General features: G+C 49.2%; 1 protein-coding gene across 2 annotated transcripts in view; it reads right to left on the bottom strand.

The window, feature by feature from the left end:
• The window catches only part of IL34 (interleukin 34), a 55,665-nt gene extending 33,773 nt beyond the window's left edge, over positions 1-21,892 (bottom strand). The window contains exon 1 of one of the 2 annotated variants that reach the window (XM_045986994.1): positions 21,743-21,892. The gene's annotated coding sequence lies outside the window, so the exon portion shown is untranslated. Of the gene's footprint in view, positions 1-14,197; positions 14,216-21,742 lie in introns of those variants that run through there. The other variant, XM_045986996.1, reaches the window with a different exon arrangement.
• Positions 21,893-22,624: the final 732 nt, after the last annotated feature.

Here is a 22,624-nt window from a genome sequence, read left to right as displayed (position 1 = left end):
TAAATCCTAACCGCTCTCCTGACTTCCCGGCAGGCAACAAGGTGGCCCCTCCCCCAGCCCCGCCCACTGACGTCAGCCATACCTCAGACTGGCTCCTCCCTAAGGACTTTGCCTGTTCCCTCTGCGTAAATGTTCCAGGCCAGATTTTTTGCCCAGCGGCTCCTTCTTGTCAACTCAAATACCACCTGCACAGAAAGGCCGCCTCTGACCATCCCAGGTCATTCCCTGTCCCACACCCCCGTGGCACTTCAGGGTAGCAGTGGCCACTCTGACATTATCTTAACTCTGCATTATCTGTCTCTCCTTGGAGAGGAGCCTTGCTCTGGTCTCACCACTGCGTCCCCAGAGCACACAGCTTTGTACACAGGAGACCGGAACATCTGAGGAATAACCTCGGAAGGAATGAATTGGACATTTGGCAGGATGCCGAAATGCCAACAGAGAAGTCGGTCAGCTAAACACTCCGCACCCCAAGGAGGAGGAAAACCAGGCAGGTTGGGGAAGGAGAGACGCTACCACAACTTTCCTTGTCTCCCTGATTCCTCTCTCCTCCCCCAGCTCCCTCTCCCAGTGCCTACCCCTCAATTTGGAGCCAGAGTTATCATCAACCTTGGGGAGATCCTTCCCCTTTCAGACCTCTCGAAATGACCACGGGTTCCAGTTCTAGCTCTAGCTCTGATCCCCCCTTTCCCCATGGATACCCAAGTGAGGCACAAGGATTGTGCCAGACATGGAGGCACATGGCTCAAACACACACCACCGAAAAGGTAAGCCAGCACAGGGTAATTTCCTGTCTCCTTGCAAGGCCCCATTCCCTCTCCTGGCCCCCTCTGTGGCTCAAGCTTTAGGACAGTCTCCACTACAGCTGCAAGGACTCTGGTCACCTCTGAGGTTAGGCAGCATTTTCAATATGCCAGGCCCTGCACCAGCTGCCTGATAGACACTTGCTCGTTCACCTGCATGACCCTGAGTTATCGTGGCTACCCCACATCTCGCAGCAGCATGATCTCCGTTTTACAAATGAGGAGACTAAAACAGAGAGATTCAGCCACTGGCCAAAGGACACACAGCTAGTGACTGGGAGCATCCGGATTCAAATCCCAGCCTTGGATGCTTGAGTCTCATTTAAGCGGTTTGTCACCATGGGCTTACTGAATACAGCAACCCAAAAAAGACAGATCATGACCTTCATTTCACAGGGGAGGTAACTGCCCACAAGCCCTGGACCTGGTGGGCCACGGCCCCATGCACCAGGGGACGCACTCACGAGGTGCGCAGACTGGCCAAAATCCACGGCCGCTACCACCATCTTGGTTTGGTCCCAGATATAGAACTGGATTTCTATTTACTAACACCGAAGCTGGAAACAACCTACACACACCAGCAGGTGAACAGATTAAAAAAATATAATAGACCAATACAACAGAAAGAATGGACAATCGCTACACATGACATGGTGAAGCTCAAAACTGTCATGCTGAGTGAAAGGAACCAGGCATCCCCCAGAGAAAGATTACTGCTGTATAATTCCATTTATTTAAAACTCTAGAAAACCCAAACTAATCTATAGGGACAAAAAGCAAACTAGTGGCTGTGTGGGGAGGGTGGGTGGGAAGAGAGGAATTTCAAGGGTGAAAAGAAACTCTTGCCCATGATTGATATGGTCATTAACTGGGTTCTGGCATCAATATTCAAAATTAGCAAATTGTGCACTTTCGTGTAGTCTACCACACCTTAATTTTACCTCAATATGCAATTCTTTTTTTTTTTTAAAGATGTAATTATTTATTTATTTGACAGACAGAGATCACAAGTGAGCAGAGAGGCAGGCAGAGAGAGAGGAGGAAGGAGGCTCCCTGCTGAGCAGAGAGCCTGATGCGGGGGCTTGATCCCAGGACCCTGAGATCATGACTGGAGCCGAAGGCAGAGGCTTTAACCCACTGAGCCATCCACGGGCCCCTCAATATGCAATTCTTTAAACACTGCGTATAAATCAAGGTCCCTGCAACAGGCAAATTCATAGAGACCGAAAGTAGAATGGTGACTGCCAGGGGCTGGGGAGAGCTGGGAAGGGAGAGTTACTGTTTAATGGGTGTCGAGTTTCTGTTGGAGATGATGAAAAAGTTCTGGAAATAGATAGTGGTGATGGTTATACAACACTGTGAATGTACTTAATGTTACTGAGTTGTGTACTTTTTAAAAATGCTTACATTGGTCATTTTTATGTTGTGTATATTTTCCCACAATTTAAAAAATGTAAGGGAAAAAAAAACCTCAAAAATATGGCATAAATAGACACTTGTATTTGAGGGGGAAGATGAGGGCTCTCTGCTCTTCTCAACGGAAAAGAGGTGTCTGTCCTCAAGGAGGTTTCGAACAGCCCTTCTCCCATAGGACAGACAGCCTTCCCCTCTCATAGAGCAAGACCCTCAAGAAGCTTTGCTCCACGGACTCAGGATTGCCAGGGGACGGTCAGGCCCCCACCTCTGCAGCAAGCACCCCTCCACGAGGTCTGACTGGCCGCGATCCCTTGGACTTGCCACTCCCCGAGCGGAATGCCCTTCCCTCCTCACATGCCAGCCCTCCCACTTTCTCCCTTCTCCGTGCCGCACCTCCACCCAGATTCTCACACGCCACCCTTGACCCACAAAAGGCTGCCAGGCTTCTGCTTGTTCCAGATGTCCCCCTCTCCAAAGGGGTTGCCCCTCGGTGCCCCCAGACCCCCGGGGCCCCTTGTCCTTTGGCCCTCGTCACGGTGTCCTGGGCATCTGATTTCTCATCTCTGAGCTGGGAGCTCCTTCAGGTCGGGGACTTTGTCTAATTTCCTCTGTCTCCAACTTTCAGATTCCAGTTTGGAGCCTGCCCAGCCCATCAACTGTCAGGATGTGGGCTGAACCAGTCCCTTCTTTACCAATGCAGGAATGTCCCTAGTGGAGAATATGTGGGGAAACGGCATTCTTGGTGAACAGAGCAGCTTTGTTTCTGAGTTTTGGCTCATGGAGGTCGAACTCTGGGGACTTGGGCAGACCCGTGCCCAGTGCCGGGAAACCTAGACTTGGCTTCTCCTTACGGACTCCCCTTCCTGACTTGGGACCCAGAGAGGAAATCATTTCCTTTCTCTAGACCTCACTTTCCTTATCTGAAAACAGAGCTCGGAGAACTCCAGTGATGGAGGGAACATGGGAGTGTTTGCAGGGGTCCCTGCCCGGACAGCAGCTTGGTCACTCAAGGCCCATTTTCCTGCAGAGCTTTGGCCTCAGACTCGTTGAGTTTGGTTCAAGTCTTGCTCTTCCTAGGGTGCCGGTGGGGGTGTCCCTGCCCTTCACAGGCCCTTGTGCACAGGTGGCCCGTTCTGACTCATGGTCGGATTGGTTTTTGTTTCACCTTCCACAAGCAATGTGGATCTGTGCTTGGAACAACAGTGTGCCTGAGATGAAACGGTCATTCACTGTAGCCTCCCATCTCTCTCCCCTGCTGCAACACAAGCCCCTCTGAATTCCTAGCTACGCCTATCATAAGACATAGGGTGGGTGTGCGGCAAAGGGCGGGGCTATCTTTCCAGCTAACATGCATCTCTGTCACAGCTAAGGAAGGAGACACGCAGCCCCTGTTCCTGAGTCACTTCCCTGAAAGGGAAGGTCTGGGGCCCGGAGAGTCACCAACCTCCTCACTACATCCCTTCCTCCTTACTCACATGGACCCGGTCTGATTCAGGACTGGCTTGGTTCCACCAGGAGCCCCACTCATGTCCCTACTTCCTTCTGTAAGAACATGAAGCTTTTTATTTATTTATTTTTTTAAGATTGGGATCATGACCTGAGCTGAAGGCAGAGGCTTTAACCCACTGAGCCACCCAGGCGCCCCAACATGAAACTTTTTAAACAGGTCATGGCGTCTCCACAAGGCTAAATTCTGGCTTACACACAGCACTGTAACAGAGCCTGTCCCGCGTGCCCAGAGCTTTGCACACAAAGATGAAAAGCTTCGGGGCGCCTGGGTGGCTCAGTGGGTTAAGGCCTCTGCCTTCGGCTCAGGTCATGATCCCAGGGTCCTGGGATCGAGCCCCACATCAGGCTCTCTGCTCCGCAGGGAGCCTGCTTCCTCCTCTCTCTGCCTGCCTCTCTGCCTACTTGTGATCTCTATCTGTCAACTAAATAAAATTTAAAAAAAAAAAAAAAAAAGATGAAAAGCTTCGAGCCCCAGTCTGGAGCAGCGAGCCCCTGGCCACGGAGCAGGCTGGTAAGGGGGAGAAAGTAAGCACCTCAGCAAACAGGACAGAAAGGACAGGAGACTAGGAAGGGGGTGGCAGCCTTCCTGGAGCAGGAGCCTGAAGGGGGCCTTCCCACCCTTCTAACAAATGAGGACAAACAGCTCCGTGTACCTCATGAGTGGACCCAATCTAGGCAAGAAGGGTTGTTCCAGAACTTTGAGAAATATTTGTTACCTGCGTCAGGGGCCCAGCAGCTGGCAGTCAGGCCCATCTATCCTCACCAGAGAGGTACAGGGGGTGAGCAACCTTGGGTTCTAGGAGCCCCCTAGCTTCCTTCCTCCTCACCCAATCCCCCAGACTTTCCCACAGTGGGCCTCAAAGCCAAGCACGAGTTGAAGGAGCGCCAACTGAAATCCTCTTCCCTCTTTTCTCTGTCCCAGTTCTACTTCTGGATCTCATATGCTTCCTTCCAGAGACATCTCATAGGTATACTTTTTTTTTTTTTAAGATTGTATTTATTTATTTGACAGAGAGAAGTGAGCACAAGCAGGGGGAGCAGCAGAGGGAGAGGGAGAAGCAGACTCCTGCTGAGCAGGGAGCCCTATGCGGGGCTCAACCCCAGGACCCTGGGATCATGACCTGAGCTGAAGGCAGACGCTTAACTGACGGAGCCACCCAGGGGCCCCTCAAATGGACAATCTCTACAACCTCCACTTCCTCCTCCCATTCCAGAGTGTCCGACATAAGCAAGCATCTCTCTCTCTCCCTCTTCCTTTTTAATCCAACCATAGTACACCACAGCGCTTAAAGTGTATTGAAGAGTGGCCCCCAAAGTTCCCAACCACCCGGAACCTCAGAATGTGACCTCATTTGGAAATGGGGTCTTTATAAATGTAATCACTAGGATGAGGTCATGCTGGATGACGGGGGGCCCTAAATCCAAGGGTGAACGTCCTTCTAAGAGGAAAGAGACACGCACACAGAGGAAGGCCATATGAAGACAGAGACAGAACCACAGCGACACAAATACAAGTAAAAAAATGCCGAAGACTTGGGGAACCACCAGAACCTAGGAGGAGGCCAGGAAGGACCCCCGTTCCCAAGCATTCAGAGGGAGCACGGCCCTTGACCTCACACTTCCCGTCTCCCATCTGGGAGAGGAAGCATGTCTGTTGTTTTAAGCCAAAAAAAAAAAAAAAAAGAAAGTGCCAACACCTGTCCTTCCACAACTTTCTCCTTGCTCACACTAAACCCTGTGGACAAACACAGAGGACGTTTGCTCACTTGTATTAATACAATCAAATAACCAGATCCACCGAATTTGTCCCCCGCTTCGCAGTAGGCAAATCTGCAAGTCAGTATCATAGTTGTGTTCTCCTATAGACACAAACACACCCATTCAGAGATCACCCTCCGTAAATGGGATTGGAGCAGACATGCTGAACGCCAAATGTTGGAGATCTTCTCAGTGCAGTCTTGAGACCTCTTTTTCTCCTCCTTTCCCTTCTCTTCTCCCCCTTTCTTCTCCTGCAGCCTTACCCAAGCAACCCTGCTGGGCAGTCTTCCCTCTCTCCCTCATGCTCACGGATCTGGTTTGTTTTTTTTTAAAGATTTTATTCATTTATTTGACAGACAGAGATCACAAGTAGGCAGAGAAACAGGCAGAGGAAGAGGAGGGAAGCAGGGTCCCTGCTGAGCAGAGAGCCCGATGCGGGGCTCGATCCCAGGACCCTGAGATCATGACCTGAGCTGAAGGCAGAGGCTTTAACCCACTGAGCCACCCAGGTGTCCCTCACAGATCTGTTTGGAAATACACACCTATCCGCAGGTGTGGGGCTGTGGGGTCAAGTGTTTCTTTCTGTGGGGCTGCTTTGGAAAAATGGGAGATTAGCACCCATCTCCATTCCTTAATTTTTCTCACTCCATGATAAAGCCCCTCAGGGAAATCCTTCTAAATCGTTTAATGGCTCTGGAATATTTCCTGGCCGCAGGACTTTATTTCCAGCTGTTGTGGCGGTGGTGGGTTTTGTTTTGGTTTTGGCTTTTTTGGACATTATGAGTGATCCCACAGTAAACATCTGGGGACATTTATCCTCTTTCTTTTTCATTCTTGCTGCTTCACTCCCTGCTGGTTTCCTCGTGTGTTTTGCAATTTGTGCTTTTCTCTCAAATTCAACAAGGATCCTACAGGCAGCCTGAGCAGGCTGGGTTGAAGACATAGCCCTCCGAAGAGGTAATGCTTTTGTTTCTGCCAGGTGTCCCAAAAAGACACCAGTCAGAATTAGCTTTTTTTGTTTTCCTTGCAAAATACACACATTAAGTTTACCATCGGAACCATTTTTAAGCATATCGTTCTGTAGTGTTAAGGACTTTCATACGGTTGTGCAACCAATCTCCAGGACTCTTCATCTTGTAAAACAGAAACTCTAGGTCTTTTAAACAACTCCCCATCTCCCCCTTCCCTCATCCTCTGGCAACCACCACTCACTCTACTTTCTGTCTCTATGGACTTTCCAGCCGGGAATAGCTTTTATGTTCATTTCCTGGCCTAGACACTCTAGGATCACATGAGTTGCCTAAATTGAATCCCAGATTCAAAAGAAGGCAGGAATGTAGTCGTACATTTCTCAGAAGAGGCCTTCCCCAACCAGGCCAGGTTAGAAGAGCTTCCTTCTCCTCTGCCTTTGAAGGTGAGTATATTTTTTTCTGGCCGAACTTGCACTGGAAGTTTAAGCCCTGGAGGGTCCCAGCTGTTTGTGGGAGTCACAGTTCTACTCTCTGCTTCAGGTAGGTTCAAAACACTGTTCTTGTCCCTGTGGCTATTCAAACCCAAGTCCCTGCATTGTCCAGACGAGCAAAGGGCCGCCAAAGCAGCCTCACTCCCTCCCCAAAAAAAGGCTCTCAACGTCTTTTATGTCTCTTGCTCAAGGGCTATCCTATTTCCATGCAGCTCAGCTATGCCAAAAAAGTGTGTTGACTGTTTTCCATCCTGTTTCTGGATGTTTTATAGTTTTCCCTACTAACTATCAAATCTTCCATCTTGCTGGAAAGCAATCTCCCTTACATTCCTTTTTCTTTGTATAGGTTATTTTAGCCTTAACTTTGCATGGCTCCTGCCTTATTTCTCCAGTGGAGCTAGAGGTCTGGATTTCACCAGGCATAGTCCCCTCTGGACATACAGGACATGCCCCATGAAAACCAGAAGTATGAGGGGAAAAGAGCCAGAACTCTCTGTAAGGGATGGGGGGTGGACCCACAGATGGTGCTGCCCCTGCTTCAAGGATGTTTGGGGCCCATAAAACTTTGTTTATACCATTGGCAAGGGTCCACAGGATGGACTGGGACTACCTTCAATGGAATAAAGGGCTAGCGGGACAGGAATAGTGGCTAATGTTAATCACTTTGTCCCTTAATTCCTACACACACACACACACACACACACACACACACACACACACCACCAGAGTTAGGAATTCTCACCCTCATATTAAAGATGAGAAAACCAAACTGATGGTTGGGAGAAAAGGTAGGGGGAATGGGGGAAACTGGTGAAGGGGATTAAGAGTACATTTTCCTAATGAGCACTGAGTAAGTATAGAATTCCTGAATCACCATATTGTACACCTGAAATTGACAGAACACTGTATGTTAACTCGGCGGGATTAAAAACAAAAAAGGGGCGCCTGGGTGGCTCAGTGGGTTAAAGCCTCTGCCTTCGGCTCAGGTCATGATCCCAGGGTCCTGGGATCGAGCCCCACACAGGGCTCTCTGCTCAGCGGGGAGCCTGCTTCCTCCTCTCTTTCTGCCTCCTTCTCTGTCTACTTGTGATGTCCATCTGTCAAATAAATAAATAATATCTTTTAAAAACAAAAACAAAAAAAGATTTCACATGTGGAAAAAAAGGGACAAGCTTTCATATGTAAATTCCCTTTACTATATTAAAATCCCCACCTATTAACCAAAAAAACAAAAAAACACTCAGATGAGGAAAACAAAGCCCAGAAATTTTGACAACGTGCCCAAGGTCACATGGTAGCAAGTGGGAGAACAAGTATCAAATCTAAGTATGTTTGGCCCAAAGCCCTTGCTGATAACTGCGTGAGAGGGCGGCCTGCAAGCAAAAGGAAAAGACCACGTGCCCCCACTCAGCAACTTTCTGCAGCCAGAGGAGCCTGCCTGTGCCGCCAAGAGAGGCCTGACTCAGGGGACAGAGCCCACGAGGGTGTGGAGCTGAAGGGTTGACCTGAGCACCCTGCCACTCACAGTCACAACCCCCAGGCTGCATGCATGGCCTCAGCTGGTCACGGCAGGACACTCCGGCCGGAACTCCGGCCCCTGGGCCTAGAGAGGAGCTATTCCTCTTCACCACGGATGGGCTGGCTCTCTGGGCTTCCTCAGAGGTTAGACAGTCTGTGGCCCTTGCCCTTTGGTCTCCCCTCACCCCTCCCTGTCTGGGCTTACACTGGGCTAGGAGCTCAGTTTTGTCTTCCCAGCTGGGCAACCGGCTGGTCAGGGGCACCCATGAATCCAAGGCCATCAGAAGGCCCCTCACAGGTGAGGGAAGACAGCCTCTCGACCCCCTGTCACCACCCCACAAGGGCTGGGGATGTTGAGATCCCAGTTAACAAGGAATCAGCCTCTGAACCAGCATAGACACTGCTGGGACAGGAGAATGGAAGAGAGTAAGAGCTGAATCATATCAGAGTGATTCAGGAAACTTCTGGAGTCAATAGGTGCCCCAATAGGGCCCTTCCCCTTCCTTCTCTGCACACCCCCTCTTCTCCCGGGGTTCCCTCATGTCTCCCAGAATTCCCCACTTCTCCCAGCATCCCTCATGTCTCCCAGAATCCCCCACTTCTCCCAGAATCCCCCACTTCTCCCAGCATCCCCTCATCTCCCAGATCCTTCCCACATCACCTCTCACTTCTCCCAAATACATTCTCCCAGGTCCAATCCAAAAACAGCTATCAACAGATTCTCATGTCAATCTGTAACAGCATTCCCATCGAGTAATGTTCTTTTCAAGTCTAATGCACAACAGATTGTAAAATGCACCAATATTTTATACCCCACTAAGAAACAGGGAGGGGGAGCTGAGCTGTCAAATTATGATATGCCATTGATCCTGATTTCAGAGATGTTAAAATGTGGGGAGTGGGGGAAAGGTGGTTTTTACAATCTGTGGAATATGGTAACACTAAGAGCCTTGTTGTGCCTTTGTTGTCTTGCCGGAGGGTTACAGGATATTTCCATGTGAAACTCACCGTGAATGGCTAGTATGCAGGAACTGTATGCCCAGAGCCATCCTAGACTCTGGGAGTCTCTCCTTTTGGAAATCACAGTCTAGTAGGTGATCTTGGAGGCAGGCCCAAAGCACATCTACAAAAGAGTTAAAGGCCAGCTTCTATAGTGTCAACAATAAATACAGTAAGTGTTTGGAGAAGGGACGGACTAGAGTTGGCCCGCTGGTAGAGGAGACTTCATGCAAAGAAAAGGGGTAGACAAATTAAGCTACAAGATGAAGGACAGAGAATGGGGATAAGAAAAGACTAAGAAGGGAGAAGTGGAGATAAAGTGAACAAGGCATGGAGAGGAGGCCCGTGGCAGATACTCTGGATGGCAAAGAGAAGGTTGTTTATCTGGAGCAAAGAAGCTGCATCGGGGTGTCATGGAATCTATATCGAATAGGCAAAGTCAAGGCCAGACTACAGATCATCTTCAGAGCCAGGCAGTTCTTGATGGGACATGCAGCTGGGAGCCAGTGCAGATTCTTGAGCTGGGGAGTGACCTGATGAGCCCATTAACTTAGGGACCACTGATTCGCAAGTTGAATTGGAGGCAAAAGCTGGAGTGATGAAGAAAGACAGCCTCTAGGGCGTGTCTAATGGAGCTCATGTGCCCAGAGGGGCTGAGGGGCAGTTCTCCCTGGCACTTTGAGCCATGCCTAGATGGGAAGGAGTCCCAAGCCCTTTTAAGAACTGTCCCTTCAGGGCACTGGCCACCAGGCATTTGCCTGGTCTATTCCAGGGGTGCAGCTGTATAAGGAACCATCTTCGACTCAGTAAAACTGGTGCCATTCAGAAGCAGAGGCCGCAGGACACAGTGCTCACATTTGTGCAGAATGTAATTATCATGTTAAGTGAGTCCTTTCTGCCTCCAGGAATTGGAGATAAGAGGTACACATGTCTTTGATAAGAGGTATGTAAGTCTGATGCGTGTTCATTGATAAAATACTGCAATCTTTCTGAATGGGCCCTACCCGACCATTTGTAGTAAGAACCATAAAATCAGATGAACCCCATGAAAGAGTAACTCCTCTTTACAGGGTGGGCCCTGAGAATATCAAGTCAGAAATGGCCCAGAGCAAGGCCACTGGGAGAGGGGAGAGCCAGAGAGCTACCCCAGGGCCAAACAGAAGGGAAGGGTCTGAGCTGCTTAAGTGAGGCACCTACAAGCCTATGAAGCTGGGGAGCAGGGCCGCCGCTCTGAGTGCCCCCTCCTGGGTGCTGGGACCCGACAGCGGCAATGTAGTGTTACAGCAAAGATTTTGCTTCAGGGCCCATTTCCTCATCTGTAGAATGGGAATGAAGTGTCCGCCAATGGCCATCTTGGTCAGTGAGGAGCTATTATTACTCCAGGTGTGACAGACAGACAATAGCCAGACGTAAACATTCTTAGCAGGGCCGGGGGACAGGTAGAGGGCAGCATGCAGGGGGCTGTAGGGCATCCACTGGCCCCAGGGTCTGAGGCAGAGGTGGGAAATGGGAGGCCAGAGAGCCTAGTGCCAGGTCTAGGAAAGTTACCTCCAACCTGGCAGGGAGACCCAGTGGGGAAGCCAACTTGGTCCAGACTTGCCACTCTGATACTCAGCCCTCAGCAGCCCACGGCTTCTCCGCAGCTCTCCATCACAGCCTGTCCTGAACACGCGGCCCCTTCCATGCCTCTGGGGAGACCCTGGCCATTCCCCTGACAATGTTGATCTCAGTATGGATAAATTTATCAGTACGGATACATCCCTTTTCTCCTAGGGTCAGCCAAACAAGGGTAGGCTGGTCCCCAGAAGAATGTGTCTAAGCAGCTAGAGAGAAAACAAAATTAAGGAATTAAAACACAGCCATCTAGTAACAGGATTTCTAAATCCTTATTCTGACAGGAATCTGGCCCGACTGGGCTGCAGCCTCCTCTACCCGTCTCCTCCCTTCCTCCTCATTGGTACCTATTTGCCTTGGCAAGAAGCCCTCCCTTCCAGAACCTGCTTCCTCTGGCCTAGAGCAGCATCAGCCCTGCGCCTAGCTCTTGGCAGGACCAGCCTCTCTGCTTAAGCTCTTGGACAATTCAGTTGGCCCCTGAGAGCCCACCTTTGGCCCTCAGCCCTCCCACAGGGATAATAATACCTGCCGGGCAGAGTCCCTGTGGGGACCGGAGAGATAGTTGGTGGCACCAACTACAGTGACTGCGGCTACAGGGGGGCAGGACCCCCTCTCGTCCTCCGTCCCATCTCCTGCGCTTGACCCACAGCGAAGGCTCCTGGATGTTTGTTGAATTCATAATAAACATTAACAGGAGCTCGAGTATATACATACCATCTCTAGAAGGATCCACAAGAACCTAGCATCAGTGAATGTCTTTGGATAATTGAAAATAGAGACCCAAGGAATAGGATACAGAAAGGAAACTACTTTTCACTGTAAATCAATCTGTATCCTTTTTTTTTTTTCTGTGCACATGTATTACCTGTTTGAAATTAAAACCACAATACCATTTATGTTAGGACCAAAACAATGAAACACTTTGGTATAAATCTATCAAAATACGTAGAAGATCTATATAAGGAAATCTTAAAACTCTGATGGAAATCAAGGAACACCTAAACAAATGACTAGAGATTCCATGTCAGGGACAGAAAGACACAGTAATTTTTAAGATGTTTGCCATCTCAATCAAAATGCCATCTCAGTCAAATGTCATCTCGATCAAATCCCACAGGGCTATTTTTGTGGATATCTACACACTGATTCTAACGTTCATGTAGAGAGGCAGAAGTCCCAATACTGAGGAACAAGCCTGGAGGGCTAATGCTACCTGATTTCAAGACTTAGCACAGAGGTGTGCTAATCAAGACAGTGAGGTATCCGCAGAGGAAGAGACAAATAGATCAATGGAACCGAATACAAGCCCAGAAACAGACTACCTCTGAAAGCGAACATTCATAAGCTAGAACTTAATCTAAGGAAACCTAAAAGGTATAAAATAAAATGCATTCATCCCATGTTTTGTGCTTTGCAAGCCCAGAATTTAAGATCCTGAACCAACCTCGGTTTCCCTCTCTGGGGTCAAGACTCAAGCTTTATGGAGCTGGGTTAACGGCTAAGTTGTCACGCAGTATGACAGTCAAAAAGTACGTTGCCTGTGTGATTTCCAGGGAAAAGGAGAGGAGTGGCCTTGTGGCCAGGAGGGGATCCAGGGCAGAGAGGAACCCTTGGCAGAGGTGTCACTCAAGGAAGGTTTCCCAACTGTGGATACACACTGGAAAGTACCTGGCCCCAGCCCAGCCTCCACCGGGCCAGCTAGTCAGCCGGCCTCTGTGAATCACAGTTTCACTGGGGCCTGGGACAGCTCCTCCAAGAAGGCAGGCAGGAGGGCTACAAAGACCACAGTCGAGTGTGGTGGAGGTGGGAGGGCACCTGGAGGGCAAGACCAGGCCAAAAGGACCACCATCCTGTCCTGGTGTGTCCCTTCTCCTGTAAGATGTTGGAAAGCCCCTGATCGCCTTTTTCTTCCTTAAAATAACACACCCAAGACCCATCCCAGGGTGGCAGTGGGGAGAAAGCGTCAATGTAGTTATTCTACCAAGCAGTAGGTGGAATGAATATTGCTCTCAGACCAGCAACAGACACCGAGTCTCAAAGGCAGCCGCGGAGAGGAAAAAATCTGGTTTTCTAAACACATGGTTTAACTTCTCCAATCCTCACTCTCCTCATCCTGACTAGGGGAATAACACACTCTTTTATCTCCCAGCTTCTGTATGAATTAGCAACTTGCCTGGCCCTGAGAAGTCCCTAATTGAGAGCTCCATGTGCCTTTATAAGGTATGAATGCCACCCCAGAAAACTGAGTAATTCTAGATAAACCACCATCCCAGCCAGGGCTTACTCTGTAATCCTGCTCAGCCCTGAGGACAAAGGAAGGCACCACATCGCCACCATGAGAGATAGAACTTATTGCCTTGCAGGTACCAGACTGGGAACTTGGGACCATCTGAATCATGTGGACAAGGTCTTGGCACCCAGAGAGCGAGGTTGGGGGAAAAAAAAAAAAAAAAAAAACACTGTCGCAAAAAAGCAAAATGTACTCAGCTACGGGAAAGACTTTAAGCCCTGAAAGAGAGTTTTTAAGGAGGGTCCCATTTAGCGGAAGAAGGGGGGCACTAAGCAACAGACAGCCTGGCTCCCAATCAAAGCCAATGTTGTCTGCAGTTTTATCCTTGGACCCTGGGGACACAAGCAGGCTGGGCCTGGCTCCACAAAGCCACCAGCCAGAGGGAGGGGGACAGCACCGGTTACCTGGCAAGCAGAGGTGGTAGCAGCTGAATCCACACCTGCCAGAGGGTCAAGAGCCTGGGAACTGTCAGCTACTACCAGGCACAGGAAGCAGCCAACTTTTTGGCAGGTGGATTTTGGAGATTTTCACTCAATATAAAGGGCTAGAGCCAGATGTCTAGGTTGAAGTCACAGTTCTCCATCTACTTGGCAGTCTTGAACCAGTGACTTAAACCTTGGGCCTCAGTTCCCAGCTGTAAAATGGGGCTCCAGGAGCACCCGCTGCACCGCGTTGTAATAAGGATTCGAGACCAAGCATGTTCTGCACTGAACAGAGTGCTCGCCTGAAGCAAACGGCAGCAGCTGTTATTACTGTCAGTTAGGGCAGGTCTAGGAAGCAAGCCTTCCCACCTGCCTGCCCCGTCCCTCCCTCTGACTTGGGTCCTACCTTCACATAGGCCTGTTATGTGTAACTTTCTGGACTGGATCACATCAGAGAGGCACAGAGCCTTGGTGGGCCCCCGCCACGCCCACCGCCCCGTGCAGGAGTCTCCTCCACAGCTGGCCGAGTCTCTCCTTCCGTGGCTCCAGGAGTGGGCGGTGCTCCACATGTGGAGGGCTCTGATCACAAGTCCTCTAGGTGGAGCTGCAAACTGGCTTACCGTGGGAGTGATTTTTCCGCCAGGGACTTTCCAGTGTCTGGAATCCACCCATCCCACAAACACTAGGATCACCCTGAGCAGTATCCTAGGAAGTCCTCCAGAAAGTCCCCCTGAACCCCACACTGAGCACCTCATGCAGAATGGCACTCCCCAAGAGGACACACACACACACACACACACACACACACACACACACACCCCGACACCTAGATCCAAGAGGCACAAAGTCCAGGGTGTCCCCAGACCTGACACCACCAATAGTTCACATGCTCTGCCTCACGAGATCCCTGTGAGGCATGTTCTGTTTTCTCCCCCAGTTTAAAAAATTGTGGTAAAATACACAGAACATAAAACCTGCACCACTTCTAAGTGTCCAGTGCGGTGGTATTAAGCACATTCCTAACAGCCATCACTAACCTCCAACTCCAGAACTCTCCTCATCTTGCAAAACTGAAACTCTATACCCATGAAATAATAACCTCTCCAGTTCCTAGCAACCACCACTCTATTTTCTGTTTCCATAATCGGGACGACGCGAAGCCCCTCATATAAGTGGAATCATACAGGATCGTCTTTGTCTGGCTTATTTCACTGGACATACCATCCGCCAAGTTCATCCATGTCGGAGCCTGTATCAGAATTTCCTTCCATTTTAAGGTTGAGTAATATTCCATTGCATGTGTTTACTACCTTTAACTTATCCATTCATCTGTGGATGGACACTTGAGTCGCTTCTACCTTTTGGCTACTGTAAACAAGGCTGCTTTATTATAAACACAGGTGTACTATCTTTTCAAGACCCTGCTTTCAATTATTTGGGGTATGTACGCAGGAGTGGTATTGCTGGATCATATGATAGTTTGATTTTTAATTTTTTGAGGCACTGCCAGACTGTTTTTCCTGGCATCTGTACCATCTAACAACCCCACCGAGAGCACACAAGGGTTCCAATTTTTCTGCACCCCTGCCCACACTTGTAATGTTTTGTTTTTGTTTTTTAATAGGAGCAATCCTAAAACATATGCAACCTATAGGGAGAGCCTAGTTTTTATCCCTGCTTCACAGCAGAGGAAAGCAGGACTGGAGAGGCACTGTGAGCTGCTCAAGGTCCCACAGGCAGCACATTTCAGAGCTGGGATTCCAGCTCAGGGCTGTCTGCAACTGCCTGGTACTCTCGACAGCCCCTATCCCCATGAATGCTTGCTGTCCAACTTGTCAGTGACCTCCCTGGGGTCTCCAGTGTCCTCAGAGCTCCTTTCAGGGCCTGGCGAGGGAGGAAGACCTCCCCACCCCCAAAACTCCAGCCCCCTGGATCTCCCAGACCCAGGCAATCCCGAAATCGGCATCCAACAAAGGCGTGACCCTGCACACAACCCACAGAGTCTTTGGCCTGGAGGCCTCATCAGGGGGCCTCCTTCTTGGCTGGTCTGCCTAACAACAGAGAGGGATTCAAGCCGGCTCCGCAGCATCTAGAAGGAAGTGCAGGAGGGGAGGAGCTGGAGGGGCTGGAGGGGCGCCCACGCAGCTCTAGGATTGTGGATTCCGGTTTCTTTGCGGGGGAGGCCCGGACCAGAGAGGCTGGAGGGAGGGGTAGGGCTGCTGAGAAGGGCCAGGCAGGCATGCAGACGCAGAGCCCCGTGCGTCCCTGGCCCTGCCGCGTCCCGCCTGCACGAACCGTGGACAAGCTAGGATTCCCTACCTCTCAGTTTCTTCATCTGCAAAATCGGGAAGACAGTCAAAGCTTGCCGGGAGCTGCGGGTACTGAACAATCACTGGATCACACCAGGCCAAAGACTGGGCCCGACCGCGGGCACCACTGCTGCTTTCCCCGCTCTTGCGTCTCCCGACTTCACCCCACAGCGCTCTGCTCTCCACCAGTGGGCGATGGCAGAGCCTTAGATTAAGGGTCCACCCTGCCAGGTGACTCCTTTTAGGAGTAACACATTTGAATGTGTTAGTGCTGGTCGGCGTCTTAGAAAAAAACAAATAAATAGGGCACACCTGGCTGGCTCAGTCCACGGGGCATGCAACTCTTGATCTCACAGGGTTGTACGTTTAAGCTCCAAGTTGGGGGTAGAGATGATTTAAATAAATAAATAAAACTTAAAAAAAAAAACCAACAATAAAACCTCCAGACAAACAAAGACATGGTCGCAAAGATGTTTGCTACTGCATTATTTGTAACAATGATAATTTGGTACGCCCTGAATTTCATCCAAGGGGACTAGCTGAGCTAGCATCTTACCATGAAATAGGATAGTGTATGATTACTATAAAGGAAATTGGAGCTCTGTATTTATTGGCATTTCCATGGCAATAAATGTTGAGTGGGGAGAAAACACAGGTTATGACGTAGGTCATGTACAGACGATCCCACAGAACATAGATCTGCCTGTGTGTGTGTACAGACTACAGGTGCTCCAATGGCTTCCTGATCAACTCAATAGCATCACCTAAGAGCGTGTTAAAAATATAGAATCTTGGGGGGGGGGGGCGCCTGGGTGGCTCAGTGTAAAGCCTCTGCCTTTGGCTCAGGTCATGATCCCAGAGTCCTGGGATCAAGCTCCGAGTCGGGCTCTCTGCTTAGCAGGGAGCCTACTTCCTCCTCTTTCTCTCTCTGCCTGCCTCTCTGCCTACTTGTGATCTCTGTCAAATAAATAAATAAAATCTTTAAAAAATTATATATATATATGTATGTATATATATATATATATATATATATATATATATAATCTTGGGCTCCATGCTGGGCGTGGAGCTTACAAAAAAAAAAAAAAACTATGCAACTTGTGCCTACCGCAGGCCTCTGGAATCAGAATTTAACAAAACGCTCAGGTGATTCCTGTGTAGTTTACAGTTTGAGAAGCGATGAAGTAAGGCATTGTCTGGAGAGTTGCCCAGTAAAGTATCATTAGGGGGGTTACCTTTGGGGGAGTGGGAGTGTGGGATTAGGATTTTTTCTTCTTCTGCTTTTCTGAATTGGTAGTATTTTTTCGAATAAGCACATGTCATAAAAACAATAAAGCCTTTAAAATGCTTGTAAAGACATAAGATCCCGGCTCCCAGGTGGCTCTGTTGGTTAAGTGTCCGACTCTTGGTTTTGGCTCAGGTCATGATCTCACAGTGGTGGGATCGAGCCCAGCATCGGGCTTTGCACTCAGTGCATAGTCTGCTTCAGATTCTCTCCCTCTTCCTCCTGCTCACTCTCTCTCTAATAAATAAATAAAATCTTAAAAAAAATAAATAAGGGACCCCTGTGTGGCTCAGTCGGTTGGGCCACTGCCTTCGGCTCAGGTCGTGATCCCGGAGCCCTGGAATCGAGTCCCGCATCAGGCTCCTTGCTTGTCAGGGAGCCTGCTTCTCTCCCCACCTCTGCCTGTCGCTCTCCCAGCTTACGCATGTGCGTGCTCTCTCTCTGACAAATAAATAAATGAAATCCTTAAAAATTTTTCAAAATTAAAAAAATAAGATCCCAAAATACAAAACTCACATAGGAGAAAACCAAGTAAAAAAACTTCGTTAACACTGGACTTAGCAATTATTTCTTAGCTAGAGCACCAAAGCAAGGACAACAAAAGCAAAAATAGATAAATGGGACTACATCGAAATTGAAAAAACTTCTGTGCATCAAAGGACACAATCAACAGAGTGAAAGGGCAACCTATGGAAGAAAATATCCACAAATGTAAGGGTTAATATCCAGGATATATAAAAACTCCTACAATTCAACAACAAAAAGTCCGATAACCTGACTGGGGAGAAAAATACACAAAGGAATTATATATACAAATGGATATGTAAATGGCCGACAGGTATACAAAAAGATGAGCAGCGTCACCGTCACTAGGGAAATGCAAATCAAACCACAATGAACTACCATCCCACATCCATTAAGATGGTCATTATCAAAAAGGCAGACAATAACAAGTGTTGGTAAGGATGTGGAAAAACTGGAAGTTCTCCAGGCGTGGTCACTGGCCCCTCCTGGCTGGAATGCACAGACAGAACTCTCCAGGCAGCCCCTGGGAAACTCTGGAGGCAGGTTCCCAGGCTAAATGTAGCTCAGATCCCAGCTGACGTCATCTCCTACTCGTGGGACAGGACCCTCTCATGTTAAGTGTGTAAGAGGGAGTCTACAATTCCCCTGGGGTTGCTACAGGCCTGGAGGCCACCGTTCTCAGACCTCCGTGGAGTCCCCCAGCATTAAAGGGCCAGATTGCCCATTTCAGACAAAATGTCTTTATCAAGACCGAGTCAGGTACTGCCACCAGACAGTACTGCCTTGGGGAGGGGGACTGGAGAGGAGGAGAACTTCAGCTTCCAAAGACATTTTGCAGACCCCCAGAAGAAAGAGCTATAGGAAGCCTACCTGCCCTGAACTCTCAACTGAGGCAGAAGAGGGGACCCACCCACTCTGGTGGTGAGCTGGGATCAGAACCCCAGAACGCAGCACCCCAACTTCCAGGCCAGGCTCTCTCCCACACTGAGCCTATCCTGTGCATTTATTTAATTGGGGTACCATTAAAGCCCCTGAGATGGGGTGGAAGGCTGGGTGCATTTCCAACACCATCCCCCAAAGCCGCCAGAACAGGCATCCCCAATCCCACTTAAATCTCCACGTCCTTAAGATAAAGTACATATTCTCACTAGACTTATCAGCGTCCTTCAAAATTTGGTCCCCGCTGACTCCTCTCACCTCATACCCCACTCTTCCGGCCTTGCAGCCTCCTGAACTCCCCACCTTCCCCAAACTCTGCTCCCGCTTCTGCTTAATGTTCTTCCTTTGTAAGCAGGGAGCTGTCCCGGAGCCGCCAGGCTGCTCAGTCACCGTCTCCTCTGCGCCTGTGAGATGGGCTGTGTGCCTATATCGAGAGCATGTAATCTGTCTTCTGCATCTTGCCTGTTTCCAGCGCCATGGCCAGCCAGCCCAGTAAATGATTATTGACCAAGAAAACAAAAGCATGTGAGTTTTCGGCCTGTCTTTTATGGCTAATTCTGGTATCTTCCTAAAGGCTCTGGAGCATGGCTTGACCTTCCACAGTAATGGGCCCCCATGTGTCAAATGCTTTACCCATGTTATTGTATGTAATTCTATGGCATAGGCATTAACTTCCATTTTATTGAGGAAGAAATCAATGCTTAGAAAAGTCTAACGAGGGGCGCCTGGGTGGCTCAGTGGATTAAGCCGCTGCCTTCGGCTCAGGTCGTGATCTCAGGGTCCTGGGATCGAGCCCCGCATCGGGCTCCCTGCTCCGCGGGGAGCCTGCTCCCTCCTCTCTCTCTGCCTGCCTCTCTGCCTACTTGTGATCTCTCTCTCTCTGTCAAATAAATAAATAAAATCTTAAAAAAAAAAAAAAGTCTAACGGGGGGCACCTGGGTGGCTCAGTGGGTTAAGTCTGCCTTTGGCTCAGGTCATGATCTCAGGGTCTTGGGATCGAGTCCCGCATCAGGCTCTCTGCTCAGCAGGGAGCCTGCTTCCTCCTCTCTCTCCACCTGCCTCTCTGCCTACTTGTGATCTCTGTCTGTCAAATAAATAAATAAAATCTTAAAAAAAAAAAAAGAGAGAAGTCTAATGACTGACCCCCCCACAGCCAGGATTGGAACCCGGCCTGACCAGCCTGTGCTTATTCCACTGCACCTCATAGATGGCCTCCCAGTAACTTGCTAGAGGGGGATAACAGGTGTGCCTGCGGAATTCTCCACTCTGTCTAGGGAGCCCTTAAACTGCACTTTGACCCAGGAGGCTGAGAGATGGAAGGGTGACATCTTGATCAGATGGCAGAAGTCAAGAGTCTGGGGAACCTTCAGAAATAGAGGGGCTGGCAGCTGACCTGCTGTCCTCCCCATACGCAGCGCTCCAGCCGTAGTACAGATAGGGGCCTAAGTAAAAAAAGAAATCCTCTCTCAGGGGAGAAGCCTTTCACTCCAGTTATAAAGGGGCTGGAAAAGAAGAGTCAAGGAGTCAAAAAGATGCCCTTGGGATGACCTTCTCAATTCCGCCCAACTGGTGAAATGACCCAGAGAGAGCCGCAGGCTTGAAGAGCCTGCCAGGGGTGCCTTAAGTCCCAGACTTTGTGCCAAGCGCTTTACAAATCTTCTATCAGTTATTAAATTTTTTTTTTTAGAAGGGATCATTTCCCTTTTTTTTTTTTTGACAGAGAGAAATCACAACTAGACAGAGAGACAGGCAGAGAGAGGAGGAAGCAGGCTCCCCGCGGAGCAGAGAGCCTGATGTGGGGCTCGATCCCAGGACCCTGAGATCATGACCTGAGCTGAAGGCAGAGGACTAACCCACTGAGCCACCCAGGCGCCCCAGTTATTAAATTTTTATCATCTCTATTCAGCAGATGAACTGAGGTACAATTACTAAGTGAGAGTTCAAGGCCAAGAGGTTATGCATACAAACCCAGGTTTGCCTGCCTTCAGAGGTCATTGTCTTAACCACCACGCAAACTGCCTCCTTCCTGAAAAATCCTCAGAGAAAACAAGTTCCTTATCCACCCCCTCATACCATCATGGTTCTGAAAATTAGGAATTAGTCACATAATTGAGTGAGTTCACCCCATGTGTATCATGAACCATAAAAATGTTCTTGCCCTATGCCCCAAGTGTTCATTCATTCTAGATGGAAAATAAACTCCAAGGAGAGGGGGAAGAGTGTTTAAAAACTTTGAAAAAGTTATTTTCAGTGTTGTCTATAAAAGCCAGATTACTAACTGCAAAACACCTGGAAGCAACCCAGCTTCCCAACTGAGGGGCAAAGGCTGTGTGCTGGGATGGACTTGTTAATGTGGTGGACAGCACATAAACCTTGAGTATGCATGACCTATAGTAGTTGGGTTGTGTGCATTTAAAAGAAATGTCAAGTGTAAAAGTAGAACTCGTTTTAATTTCAGAATACCACCTATGCCATTTTCTTTCCCCCCTTTTTAAAGAACTCTAAGTCGATTAATTTTTGATAAGGTAATTCAAGCATGTGATAACTCATTCACACAGAGTACTTAAAGATCTAAAGACCTAAAGCACTATGCAGTGAACCCACAACAATCGTTTAAAAATGTGGGTTTGATGATTTACAAAACCCAGAAGAGAACACGGGAAAGTAACTTGCTTTATGGTTATTTGGATCTGCCTTTTTCCCTGCAAGCCTGAAGAAACACGTAGAGAATTCACATTTCTGAGACATAGTGCAGAGCTGCTTGGTGGGAGTGGGGGGGCTGTCTTTTTCAATCTTGTTCAAATCCCTCTTGCTGTGATCTGCAAAAGTAGCAGCTAAGTTGAGGTGAAGTCAGGAAAAGGAAATCATATTTTTAAAAAAAATGCCTTCTTACCTGTTCACCCAGGAGGATATGGTTTTCTAGGGCTTTGCTGAGGATTTCAATGGACTCCAGGACTGGAGCAGGTGCCCAGGAGCTGGGGGCAGTGGGTGCTAGGTGGGAGGCTGCGGCTTCCCTTAGCCTGCAATCCAGTCTTCCTGACTGATGAGAAGGGCGGGGGGGAAAGCAGGCCACTGCAGCTCGCGATTCAGAAACTGAAGCCAGCAAGGGCGGGGCAGGGCCACGTGTCCCTAGCCTGCCTTGGGAGTGCGGGTAGGAGGGGGCCACAAACCCGGACGATCAGCCAGGAACTGTTTCCTGGCTCAGAGTCCCTGGCAAATTAATGGCAACAGTCCCCAGAATCAGATTTTGGCTCCCAGGCAGGTTGGGCCATTTTAAGGGGATACCCTAGCTCCTCTCCAGAACACATTTACTCTGGCAAAAAAATTCTTACAAAACTTTATTAACTGGATGATGTGGAAATGACTGCAGTGCATATGTACACAGAGGGACAGATGGAGAAAAGGCCTTTGATAAATATCACCACTGCTAAGGACCAATCCATTACCCAGTGTACGGAGAGAGACATGAGCCCAGAGAGATGAAGCCCGGGACTTGCTGACATGACTTCTGGTGTAACTCGTGATAGGACACATAGCACAGGGAGTTCCTGAGGACACAGAAATGAGGCCCTTTGCTCAGCCTCACCTCTGAGAATAAGGGTACTTTCACTTTGCCTGGGTCAGATCAAATGCTGAGAATGGTTCTGCCCAGCAGAGTTCCGTGGGCACCACGGGAGGCTCCCCCCCACCCACCTAGTTTTCACAGCAAGCTCCATGTATCTGGAGATCTTAGGGGTGCGCCAACCTCCCAAAGGATCCTTTAGCGCTTCCTCCA

The sequence above is a fragment of the Meles meles genome, chromosome 19 (genome assembly GCF_922984935.1).
Source record: "Meles meles chromosome 19, mMelMel3.1 paternal haplotype, whole genome shotgun sequence".
Lineage (NCBI taxonomy): Eukaryota > Metazoa > Chordata > Mammalia > Carnivora > Mustelidae > Meles > Meles meles.
Note: the sequence above shows the minus strand (reverse complement) of the source record. Positions and strands in the feature narration are given on the sequence as shown.